Source organism: Acanthopagrus latus, chromosome 20 (assembly GCF_904848185.1).
Source record: "Acanthopagrus latus isolate v.2019 chromosome 20, fAcaLat1.1, whole genome shotgun sequence".
Taxonomy (NCBI): Eukaryota; Metazoa; Chordata; class Actinopteri; order Spariformes; family Sparidae; genus Acanthopagrus; species Acanthopagrus latus.
Window position 1 is genome coordinate 20,308,591 of NC_051058.1, and position 13,902 is coordinate 20,322,492.

Sequence of the window (13,902 nt, forward strand, 5' to 3'; positions counted from 1 at the left end):
ACAGCGGCGGTGTGAAAAGAAGGGTTTGGGCTGCATCGTTTTTTGTTGGGGTTTTTTTTGCAGAGAAGGTGGGAACAAGTCTCACTTTGTTTCCAGCCTCCACCCAGCACCACACATCACACACCAACACCAACCTTTGTAATGTGACTTTGGTGTTGAGCCTTGAACTTTCCCTCTGTCACCTTCCTCGAGCTTTATCTTTTTAACTATCCCAAATCCCCGGAGATTTAGCAGCCGAACCAGCTGCTGCGACTTGTAAAACCAAGAGCAGGATTGATGAAGAGAGGAGTGTGTGTGTGTGTGTGTGTGTGTGTGTGTGACAGGGAGACGGACAGCATGCGAGCCCCGGGGTCTGCAGTGAGATAGCGAGCCCTGAACTAAATGAGAACAATCTGGGCTGCCCGTGTGAGCCGACTAACCCAGAGAAAGAAGGAGCGAGTGAGAGAAGGAGCGTGGGAGGGAGCGAGAGGACGGGGGGAATTAAAGCTCTCGTCAAAGAGGAGAGGGATTGACAGGAGGAGGAGGAGAAAGTCTCAGACACCTGCGGCGGAAGCCCTCAGCACACTGTTTGGTTGGAGATGTGTGGGGGGAGGCGGAGGGGGCGAGGAGGCTCAGTGCCGGGCCGGGCCGAGCCGAGCCGGGCCAGACCACGCTGGGCTCTGGCTGCTGCAAAACAGCCGCGCTGTAATAACTCAGGGACCGGGGGGCTGAAAGGTGATAGCCTGGCAGGAATTGGTTTACAGCCAAGGCGGCCGACACTTGTGGATGCTGAGACTTCCCCTCAGACAGGCGGACCTGAATGTAATCGGTGTAAGGGTAGCTTTCCTGTCTGCGAATGTTTGTGTGTACAGACCCGCGGCGAGTCGGCAGTGGAAACTAGATGATGGAAGAGGACGGAGTGATGAAGACTAACCGTGGGGTTATGAAAGCTGGTGATGATGATGATGATGTATCGCGGGGAGGTGGCGTGTTTGGCCACCGGCTCCACCAGGTGTTTCGCTGAAAGGTGAAGGGGTTTTTGGACGGTCCCTGAGAGAGTTCCTGTGCGCCGTGGGACGGGATTAATGGAAAGGATACAGGCTGTTGGTTTCACACCAGCTGGTGCCCAGAGATCGTAGCGTGCGTTTGGTTTGTTTGCCACTCTTTTTGATGTGGTGTTAAACGGCCATAAAATTCGGGGCAGTCTGACAGTAGGAAGTGTTGAGACCTTAAGAGATTAATTCCAAGCTGTAACTACAAAATGGACATACTTTTCTGAAGACTTCCTCAGATACATTACAGAGCTCACGTCCCCGGCAGATTTTCTTCAAAGCTGTCGTTGTGTTGCGCCTCGGGAGCCAAAGTATAAGACGGGCCTTACGTTACAGACAGAAGCAACGTGTTGGTCCAGGGCCAAAAATCTCCAGACGGACAACAGCAACGTGTGGGAAAAAAAAAAAAACGCAACATTCATTTGATTGGACCGATGCAGAAACAATCCACCAATAATACACAGCGCTGACCGGCAAGAAAGCAAAGCAGCGCCATCCAGTTCCTCATCAGAAAAACAACCTTATAGGTCGACTTCTCTTGTAAGTGGCGACCTCTAGTGGCCGGACGAATTATTGTAGCTGCAAAGGAGGAAGTCGGGTGACGTAGAATAAAGAGCGACACAGTCCAGAGAGGAAGGAGGTCAGGGTGCATGGTTTGCTTTAACAAACACAACGCTTTCATCCTGTAGTATCAAAAGAAAACAAAGTTCTATCTATCTATCTATCCATCCTGAACAGTGGTCTCTGGCTTCACAGCTGTCACAACAGCACCACCCCTCCTCCTCCACCTCTAACATGTGGCATAACATACACATATAATCTGAAACGTATTGTAGAAACGTTGACTTGATCAGTTTGAATCATACAAATTTGAAAATGTGACGCGGTTTTGTAGAGACAACATTTTATTCCGCTGAACTAAAAATCCTGTCAGATCACTGTTGATCCAAAACACTGGATCAAGAACTCAAACTGGACGTCCTGGATCGTATTTCATCGCCTCACCAGGACATTAAAAACATGTTCCCATCAACACAACACCCGCTAATTGTTCCTCTGAGATCTCTCACTGCCACGTGTAGTGATTCCTCATTTTGTTGAGTTAAAAACGGCGCAAAAACACTTTTTTTTTTCACAAAACAGTAACAAGATACTCCCGACCACATTAGCATCGTTCCTTGTCGGCCATGTTCGAGTCCCTCTGGATGGGGCTCAGCGGTGTTTGGAGAGCGGTAGGTCAACACTGACCCGCGTCCACAGATGGTCTGCAGTAATGGCTCGTGTTGCCGCCGGCGGGGGGAGGGGAAGAGATCAGCTCTGCCCAGAGTAAACAGTCAAACAAACATGGGGGTAATCCCGGGGTTGTTTAGGTTAGAGGCAGAGAGCCTGCAGGCGGCATAACAACCTGTCAGTTTACCAAGACAAGAACAACACGACGCGTCAGAGAGACTGTCGTATGGACTCCACTCGGCTTCTGTGGCCTCACTTGACTGATCCAGTGATTAATAAAACAAAATGTATGGCTGCTTTACAATAAAATAAGTCCACAAAAACAAAACAAAGTCAATCAGGATGTTTTTGTAAAGGTCTGATTGGGGGAAACAGGGTGCTGCCTTGAGGAACTCCAACATTTCTGTATATGTTCAAGAGTGTGGATCACAGTTTCTTTGTCAGTGGGATTAAATGAAGGCAGCGACTACTTTTAAAAGATAAATAAAGTCAGGTCAGTGTTGATTTTTCTGACCTTTAGCACCACGATTGAACGTAGCAACCTATGAACCTACACAGAATGTCTTAAATACAAAACTCAGCTCTGTAACAGTTTACGTGACGTAGGAGATGACTGCAAACAAAACTCATCACGTCATAACGATGTTATATGTCTAAAACGTGTATGTATGAGCGCAGCTACCAGACACTGATCAACATGATTAAGTAATAAATCACTGACACGATCTCGCGTTGCTGCCGACGTGAATAGTTTTGACTCGACGTATCCACACGGGGAGCATTTGGCATGTTTGTCGAGGCGCGTAAAGGCCTAAAGAATCACAACATTGTTTTCCTTTTCCTTCAAACATTCCCGTTTCTTGGCACGTTGCTGCTGAATGTTCATTCCCACCGGTCCGGCCCGCTGCCCTCCTCTTGGGAGTATCTGAGGGGGCTGACTCCCACTGAAGTCAGAGGGTGTGGAGGCTACCAGCGCCACACAATGACCCTGGACTGCTAACAATGGCCACACACACATATTGTTATGGTTTGGCCCAGTGTTGCGTCCTCCCCCCCTCCTCCCCTCTTCTCTTCCTCCCGTGGACCTCCACTGATGGATTGCTTTCCTCACTCTCGGTGCTTGGCGTGTGCTCCAGACGACCACTGGGAACTGCCCTGCTTTCCCTCTCCCCGACTTTCAAACCTCCGAAACAATCAGCGACTCCTCTCCTTACACGCCGTCCCTCCTCGCCTTTTTCGACCATATTGTGTTATTTTTCTGGCTGACACGCCGGGTAGATTCTTGCCTCGAGACAATAGGGAGGATTTACGCCAATGTTTGTCCTTTTGGTTCCCTGTTCAAGAGGCAGAAACAAGAGGAATATATACAGCGACCGGCTCTTTCTGCCAACGTGCTAACATGCATGACTGTCAGCCGGAGGCGCACGGAGCTGGTTCTCGCTTTCAGGGAGGTGGAGGTGTCACAGGAAGTCAGATCGCTATCCGCTGGGCGTGCAAGAGGTCTGCAGCTGGAGAACGGCTGCTCAGAGAGGGCTAATCCTCGGGGCTTTGAGTGGGATTTGGCTCGTTGGGGGCGCAACACACATACTCACACATACATGAGTGCATGCTTCAGGCCTGTATACAGACATAAACACAAATCAGTCTGGCAGACACAGAAGAGCCTGAATATTGGATTTAAAAAGGTCAATTCTGGCATTAAACGAACCAGGTCTTAGTTCATAGATACGTTGTAGGAATGGATGGCACAACAAACTGCTGACTCAATTACAACACATGCAGAGACGGTAGAATCGTGACTGCTGGGCTCTACTGCAGAAGCAAAGCTGGCTAAACAAACCAGAAAGACACAAGCTCAACACAAGGTGGGCGGGGACAGGTGAGATATACAGACGACCAATGGAGAGTCGGAAGAAAACACAGGCTGAAATACACAGGAACACAGGTGGGGAGATGAAACAGACAAAGGGAGGAAGTAGAAAGTGAGATGGAAGATGTGATTACCAAAATAAAACAGGAAATGACAAAAAAACAACAAGACAATGACAGTTTTTGCTCATGAGGGGGAAAATGTTTGACTACCTGGGTGTAAAATTACCGGCATCTTCCCTCATCTGACAGTCGAGCGGCTAAAAAATGTAATCACGAAGCTCGTCTAGACTTTCCAGAAGTTATTAGACTGATTCTCTCAAATTCTGATTGTGAAATTAGCTGTGACGCTCCAAAAGTGTTTGCAGTGTTTGACAGAGATTTCTTTCACAATGTGGGGAAAAGTCACATGACGTTCTAGCGACACAGTTTGGCCTCTGTGTCCGATTGGATTCAAAGTCCTGGAGGCTTGAAGCTGAAGGGAAAGTCCAGTTCTGCAGATGTTCACAATGACGGGAGCGCTAAAGTTGTCTGACATTGTTCAAATTGTTTGTCCATCCACACTAGATGAAAAGTCAAACGTTCAGCAGAGTCAACCATGAATGTGGGAACCAACTTTTGTGTCCATCCATCAAAAAGTTTCAGTCGAGACCGACGTGGTCGTCAACATCAACTTTAAATACATCTGCACGCTCGTCCGCAGGTACACTACGAGATTACGGGAGATATCTGATTTCCCATCATGCAATAAGCTTATTTTTCTTTACACTTGCAGACGCTCCCGTCTGAGTGCACGAGGTCCAAGAAGGAGGGCGGGTGGAGCGTGGGTGGGTGTGAATGATTCTGACATCATCACCGCCTGCCGTCTCGTCCTCTTCCAGTGCCCCGACACTGACAGGTCCTCTATTGTTCCAGCGTTGCGTGGGCTCCCCAAGGTTCCCATGTGTTAGAAATCATCCACCCACGTGCTGCAAGCAGACGGGGGCCCGAGACTGTGAAACTGTATACTGAGAGTCTGTGGGCTGCAGGACGGGCCCTGATGAAAGACAGCGAGACTGTAGGGAGAATAACAAACGCCAGGCTCCGACACACACACACACACACACACACACACACACACACACGTACCTGCAGAGACGCAATGCAGGCAAACACACACGCTGTCACGCTACAGTCCAGACTCGAGGGTCCGATGGGAGTCGGGTGGAGAGATGGGTAGCCCGGATAGATGGATGGGTGGGTGGTGTTGCACTGGATGGATGAGGAGATTTAAAGAATCCTGGTTTTCAGCGAACGGCTGAGCCCACTTCTGGTTCTGCTCAAAGCGGGTCTGGACGCGGGCCAGGCCAAGTGTGCTGGCACAGGTGAACACGGTCACACACGCCGCTGGCTCGCGGTCGCTCCACAGATCATTAAAAAACGCAGCGAGGACAGAGAGCCGAGCGTCTGCGTAGCTTCAGCCGCTCACTGTGTGGCTACGTCTGCACGCTGGATGAAATACTATTTGCAAATATTTGTGCAGATATTTTTCTCTTTTTTTTCCCTCTTTCTTTCTTTTCTTCAGCACCAGATGTCTGGGACATTTTAAAACGATTTGAAAATGAATTTAGCATTAACATGTGGTCACCGACGTTACTAACAGATGTTCTCTGCAGCTCCAGACCGAGTTTAGCTGTAACGTTCATTCACATTTTTTTAAAAAAAAACACCATGATGTGAATATAGTTTTTTTCCGAAGCGCAGCCTTTCAGTTTTCAGCTGGAAACCCTCTGACCTGCTGGTGTTGCTGCTGCGACGATGCACTTTTCTGATGCTGTTACCTCATCCAGGCTCCTCATTGTTGGATCCCGTTCATCTTTTTTTTATTGCAACACCTGTACTTAAAAAAAAAAAAAACCCTTCACCATCTTAAGTCTGAAAGTTTTTGAATGGAAACCCAAACCTCTGGAATTTACTGGGGGCAGTAAACGTGCGGCTGATGGTCAGTAACCTGCTATTTATTGATCGGCCCGAGAGCGTTGAACGTCTTCCCTGTCGCACTCGCACAAAAGGCTCTTTGGATCCTGCGCCTGACGTAATATACGAACGATGTGAAGCGGCTCATATTTCATCGTTACAAAACCCGACAGCCTCTTGTGCTAAATTTGTCTCTGTGTTTGGATTTATAAGAGCTTTTTAAGGGAGGGACAAGACAAGAGCTGCCTGCTGCATCTGAAAATGAGGCTGATGGGAGCGGTGAGGTGACCTGGTGGTGCAGCTGGATCCATGAGATCAGGTGACACGAGCCCAAGAATCCATCCTGGAAGGCAGCGAGAGCGGTGGGTTCAAAACGCCTGGTGAACTTTCCTCTCTTCACTATAAATATATCACGACTTTCTGCAGGCTGGTGCCCCGAAAACATCCCGAGTCCTCCACTGTCATCAGTACAACTGGATCAAAGTGTGGAACGAAGATGATCTCCAGTCACTTGTAACACCTTGTTGCTTTTGCACTTGTCGATCTTTAGATGCCTCTGAAACCAGAAACCGAACTCATGGTCGAGAGACATGGCCGTCTTTGTGTTCCCTGGTCCGGCTGTCTGGCAGCCATGACACCTGTACGACAGCAGAACGATCCCAGTGCTCTCCGGTAACTCTCGTGTTGATGGACGACTCCTCCGCTGCCTGCAGGACCGTTTCTCCAGCCGGGGCTTGTCAGGACGGGGGGGAGAACCTGTGAGGCTGGAGGATGAATGGAGGCCGGGTCACGACGGCTGAATGAGCTCTTGTGTGTGACGGGTCGCACCAGAGGGTTGGAGGTTCTAGACGCAGGATTGGTTTTCTGTTCAGCAGAGAGATTGAGAAGCTGTTGATGTTCTTGATCGATGTGTTTTTATGTTCTAGTTCTCAGGTAAGCTGCAGCGATGTGACATAAATATGGAGATCAAGTTTATGATCGTTCTGAAATGTGACCTTCATAAACTGTCCCGGTTCTGGTTCTGGGGAGGATTACAGATCATGCAGACTGTGTTACTTCAGCACTGGAGGCCTCAGAGTGGATCCTGTGTCCTAATAACAGGACATATTTATTAACGAGGTGGACTTTCTTTAATCTCAGCGAGTTGTAGTTTAATGAATGTAGCTAATGAAATGGCAGGTCTTCAACTCTCCTGCAGTGTTTTTGGTGAACGGTGACTTAAACGTGTCCGTTTGCAAGAGTCAACAACGCTCTCGGCTGGTGTGACCGGCACTGCTGAAGCTATTTCATACCAATATTTGAATATTTATTTTCAAATCAGTGCGGAGGTCAGTACATCAGGTCTGAATGTACACTGTTCACATTCGCAACCAACTTTAAAACAGTACTTCGGGCTGAAGCATCAAACCAGTCTTGGAAAATATCTGCGGTTGAACGATGAGCACAAGAAATCAGCTCCTCCACAAGTCGAACTTCTACAAAAGGATTTTGTGTCCCGGTGACGTTTAGACTCGTAGGAGATCTGCGTCCCTCGAGCGAGATGGAAAGTCATCGTTTATCAGATGAGTTTCTGGTTTGGTGCCGTCGAGGCCTTAAAGGAAGAAAAAGCTCACAGCAGATCAGAAGTGGTTTATCTTTGATTCAGCTCTTTTTTTAGCCTAAACTTCTATAAAAGTTACTGGAGTTGCTACTGGAAGGCCGACGGTGTCCTGCAGCGTCACAAACACGACGTGGACTGTGATTGTTTTCCTCTGGTTCTTGTTGTCGTCTTTGAACCGGACACTCTCTCCTGCCTTCACGCTGTGTGTCCTCGCTGTGTGCTTCTCCGCTGAACAAGGCCCTCTATGTTCACTCTGCTCAGCGAACAGCGTGATTGAGTGCTCCTCTGTGTGATGGTTTGCAGAGTCAAACTGCTGCTGGACCCCCCCGAGTACCAACCAGAGGGAGCCATAGACCTGCGAGTCCTCGAGGTCCGGGAGGTTCTGGGATCCACGTCGCCTGAAAACGCAACATCCAAGAGGAGCCTTTGTAGGAAGTCTCAGATAATTTAATGTCGTGCAGCGCCTCAACTTTGGCCCGCCTTGACTGATTGTGCAATGGAAATGGAAGATTTATAACTCCTGCAGGAGCCGCTAATCACCGGAGACGAGAGGCCGAGAGGTTTGGACGAGCGGGGGGAGGATGAGCAGAGGCCGGCTGCATGAGTGTCCAGCGTCCGCTGCACACTCGCCAGGCTCGTTCGGTCACCCACAGGTACACCGGCCGACTCACACACATGCAAAACATGCAAACACATGCTCCTGGTGCGCCTCCATCAACACAAACGGCCGTCTTGGGAGGATGTGCGGAAGACATCGCATATTTCCGCCTCCATTTCTCGCTGTTCGGCCGGTTTCTGTCTCGCGTGTTCAAGAGAGAGGCTCAAAAAAAAAAAAAAAACACGACAAGAGGAGGGCCGAAGCAGAGAAAACAGATTCTCAGGTGGTTTTTAAAACAACAGACGGGATGAAAAGAAAAGAGACGGGTCGCTTTTCAGGTAACTGGATGAGGGATCTCGGAGAGGAAGGCGGGAGAACAGTCGTGTAACATTAAGTCTCTCCGGGGTCCGTTTCGTCTGACAGAACCCAGCTTCCTCTGGTCTTCTGCAGCCGTCGGCGAGGTGAGACAGAGACGTTCATGACGGACTTGAGAAGATGAGAATTAACAAGAGACAGAGGCTGAAAACGGTTCTGCTGAGTATTCCTGAGGTCACGTCGGACAAGTCGCCCTCCTTCCTCCCCCTCCTCCTCCACTATATGATCCCATCATGATGCGGTTTCCGTCCACATCGGCCCGTCAGAGTTTCTGCAGACGGCGTCTTTGAAGTGACGCCGCCGCCGTCTCAGTACACAATAACAACGTGCAGATGGAGCTCCCGTGGCACAGCGCAGGGCCCGGCGGGGGGGACGACATGCTTTAATTTCTACGCTCGCCTCTGGTAGCGCTGACCTTCACACCTCCGGCGATCCATCAAGAGTTTTTTTTTCCCGCCAAGTAGCCGCTGGAGCCGGAGTCGGAGCAGCGCGGGGGTTTTCAAAATAAATGCACGGAGGACTGCTGGGGCAGGTTGACGACGCTCGACATGTACCGAAGTCTTAAAAGGATCAAGTTAAGCTGATGATTCTTGCAGCATGTCACTCCTTCACTCTCTCCTTCCAACTTTCCTTTCAGTCAAAATGGAAACACATGTAAAAAGGGGAAAAAACTCCAGTACATTTTTTTTAACGACATCGAGAAGGTTTTGGTTTTATCAACTAATAATCTTTTTCCAAGTAAAGTTCTCCACTTCGAGATGTTTCTGCATCAAAACGTCAAAAAAACAAACCAACGTTTCTCATATTTTGTTGAGTTGTGGACTGTCGCCAACAGCGTTCAAACTCAGAGAAATCAGTCAGTTTGTTCAAGGATTCATTTGATCGCCGGTCGCTTTGACTTCTGAGAGAGATTCAGAGAGTGAGGAGGGAAGTCAGTGAACTAAACATGATGTGAATAAAACTTTTAAATGTTTCCTCGTCCATGAAAATTTCATGTTAGATAGATTTTCATCAGCATTGTTGGTTCTTTCAGAATGACTCCCACGATCCCACGCTTACATGTCTCTTGTTTTGTTTTGAAATAGAAACACTTCAGAAATTACTTTGAGAACTTTGAGATGCAAAAACGTTTCGTTTCTATAATCATGAGATTGAATAAACTCAAAACAGATTCACTTTTTGGTGATCAATATGTTTTAATATAACTTTTTATGAGGGAGTAAATAATCAAAAGTCAGATTTTGTGTAAAAAAAAAACTAAATATATGAGAAGAACTAAGCTGAAATAGAGGACTGGGGTCAAAGAGGTTGTGTTTTCCCCTTGTGTCTGTACATTGTTGGTTTGTGACCAGGATTACACAAAAACTACCCAACGGATTTCCACCAAACTTGGGCGGAGGACGAGTCTCAGCCCAGAATAGACCCAGTTAACTTTTGGTGTGGATCCAGATAAAGAGACAGGTCCAGGAATTTATTCCCTGTATGGCTGTTTTCTTGCCATGTTTGTTTGTTTCTTAGTAAACGATGTATGGATCTTCAAGTATCGGACATAATTAGCATCTATGAGTGAGTATAAAAAGAGGGGCTGTTGGGCCCTGGTGGAGGTATACACTCTACTGAGGGCCAGTCTCAGTTCTAATGGTTATCAGCGTGACAGCTGGGGAAACTGTCTGGAAAGAAAAGGAAGAAAAGTGACCAAACACATGAACATTTGCATCTACATGTACAGTTCCATGAGCTTAAAGCCCTCAAACACTGATCCATGTTTGGAAACCCACAGAGGAAAAACACTACGCAATGACTCACGATGTCGCAAAGTCTACAAATACATGTTAAAAATACAACGTCACATGTTTAAATACTCATTCAACCTTTTTGGCTCATGCTGCATTGGGATGCTGGATTAAAATATAGTCGCATGAATCATGTTTGTCACTTGTAACTACCTGTATTTATAGACCGCGTTGCCAACGTCAATACTTGTGAACGGTCTGAGGTCGACTGTAGACGCAGCAAACAAAACAACTGGAAATGTTTTTTTAAAAAGACGGCGCTCACAGCTGCTCGTGTAACCACAGCTCGCCTTCGTCCGATGACGCGGTCCACTCCAGAGCGTTTGGCAATCTGTGCTTTTCGTGGCAGAAAACCTCCGCGTGTTGGTTTCTGCTGCCGAGCGCCGAGGGTGAAGTCACCGTCGGCTGCGAACTCTGACCAATGTTTTCGTAACGCTCTTCGCTTGTATTCAAAAAGACGAGGAGTTATTTCAAGAATGTTTCCTGCAGCTGAGTCTGCTTTTATAATCACAGCTCCGGAGACGACGCTGGCATCGAGTCCGTCCTTATTTCTGGTGGCCGCTGCCTTAAATTCTGAGTGACGGTGAGACTCGAGCGGCGGAGAGTGATATTGTTTTTTATTCTCCGGTCTTTTTAGACACGTGACAGCGACCACGTCATCGCAGCATCCATGTTTTGCACCTGCACAGGTATGAAGAAACGCTCAACCTCACTGAAACTCATGCAACAGACGGGACAACAAAATAATTTCAAAGTAAAATACATTCATTTTTTACAGAGCATGCTAAAGTTTTTATGACCACTTTATGTCCCCTCGCAAGTCCTGAGTTCAACCCTTATTGAAAGCAACACCTTGTAGGTTTAGGGACTGGATCCTTTGGACCGAGATCTGGTCCAGTACCTGCTAAACAGGGGTAAACTCAGGACGTACCAGTTACCTCACTTTCGTTCCCTCGCTTTGTTTTTTTTTTTGTCACCCCACAATATTTTTCTCCCTTCTATCTCTTCTGAGCTGCATTATCACATGCGACGACTAAAACTTCCCACATTTCATTCAAGCTTGGATTCATCCTGGTTCTGAGCTGTAACGTAATACGTAACGATGCCACATCCTGGTTCTCTCTGGTTCTCTTCCATATGAAAATCTCCCTCACATGATTGCTCTATATTTCTACTCGTCCTGTTTCATCTACAGAGTGATATTCTTAGAAATGTGGTTTCTTCAACCTGTTTGAATTTATCCTAAATCAATAAAAAAAAAAAAAAAAACAAGAAAAGAGAGAGAGAGAACAGGATGTTCGGAGCTACTGCCGTGGTTAGAAGAAGTGAAAAGGAAAACCCCGAGTTCTCTTCCTCCATTCTCGGGAGTTTTGGCAGGTCGAACATCCCACAATCACAACACCACCAATTAAATCTAATCCATAAATTTGACCACCCCTGCGCCTTTTAAAAGGAGCCTCTATGGTGAAAGAACAACATTCCAGTTTCATTAGTTTACACTGCTGATATTAATACTATCATTACAATTGGACACGGTTTATTTTGACTACTATTACCACTAATACAATAATAGAGCCTAATAGAGGCTGAGTGCGGGGGGGGGGAACCGGGCACAGGACCGACTTGGAGTTATTCCACCCCCAGCAGCTGCAGCGGGGGCCCACAGAGGTCAGACGTACAGTAACACTTGACCCCGACAGTGTGTGTGTGTGTGTGTGTGTGTGTGTGTGTGTGGGGAACAACCACCCCCTCCTCCAGCTCCGGTCCCTGCAGACCAGCAGAAAGGGCAGTAACCTCTGTAGGCTTTGTTTGGTTGGCCGGAGTCTGAGCATAGGCCCACCATTGTAAGTCTGGGGACTCCTCTGCTCGGGCTCTTGTTTTCTTTGGGAAGCAGGAAATTGGATGACTGGCTACCTGCTACAACAACATCCTGTACTTGAGAAGCCGTCTTTTCACCCATACCCACCTATTATTTCCCTTTTCCATCATACGCAAGTGGTCAGCAGCCAGCGAGCTCTCTTCTCTTTTTTCTTTTTTCAACCTCCCCTCCCTCCCTCCCTCCCTCCCTCCTCTGGTCCTGGGGGCCCCGTGCGTGGGTTTGTCGAGGTTCCACTCAGGTTGAGATCAAATTGGCCCCATCCAGATGCTTCCGTTGAAAATAGCGGAGCTGGGGCCAAATACTTTCAGCTTTTCTGGAGCCTGACTCCACCTTTGTCAGGTTAATGGCCCTTTGTGAGCCGACTGGAAAGACAAGTGATGGGGTGTGTAAAAAAGCAACACACACACACACACACACACACACACACACACACAGATCTACTTATAGCTCCGTCAGGTCACCTCAGACCAATCAGGCTGATCTGCGGCGGGCCTGCTGAAGGAGACCACTTGCCATTAGGAAAACATTCTTAAGGATTAAGGAGCTGCAGACAGGATCTAGGTGGGCGTTGATGAGTGCTGGTTCTGGTCTGAACCCCCCCCGGCGGGATATCCGACCTACATGCGAGATATTAATGAAGATAATTATGGCATCATCGGAAGGGATTTGGTGTAAAACGTGGCCGGTGTTCAAACCTGAACACCCAGATTACACAGCGAACCTGATAAGATTCTGTCGCTGCGAAGAGAGCGAGCCGGGAATAATGAAACTGAAATGTACTTTTTTCCACCTCAAGTCTCCAGTGTGATTAAACTGGAACATGTGGACAAGCTTGTATATCAAGGGGTTAAGATAAACAAAATCTGAAGCACGGCTCTGATGCAGGACGCCTAACCAACAGTGACGATCTCTCAAGTAAGAAACAGAATCAGAGCGACTCCGCCTCTCTTAAGCCTTCACCTGACGGCGTCTTCACACCTTGATTGGCTGAGAGAGGAAAGTGCCCCAAGCTGCTTTCACTCTTTAATTAGGAGCCGGTGTCCACATCGTGCACACAGGTGATCTGAATCCACCGCAATCTATCCAGAGAGACCTTGAAACTCAGCTAAAACAAAAAGATAGGAAGAACTTTACAATGGACTTGTTTATGCAGCAGAGTCTTTTGGTATTTTATAGAATTTTTATGTTTCAGTGATGATGTTGAGATTATTTTTTTGTTTTGTTTTTTACGTTGTCAGGCGAGAGGAGGGGCCTGACAGGAGTTTTCAGGTATTTCTCTGTGAGTTGATGAGTTTTGACCCCCCCCCATCATTTGGTCCATTGCTCATGTTGGCATTTTAAAGTTGTAATTTTATTATGTTGACTCAGAAAAACCTCCACAGCTGCTTCAGTCTTGTTCTCTGTCTGGCTCTGGCACAAAAAGATGATGAAGCCATTTTTTGATGACGCCTCCACAGCTACGATTCGCTGTCTTTCCAAACAGGAAACAGCCGTCGATGAGCTCAACAAGCATACCTGTTTTTAAATCCCTGACTAATAAATGGTCTGAGATATGAGTGATGTATCTCTGG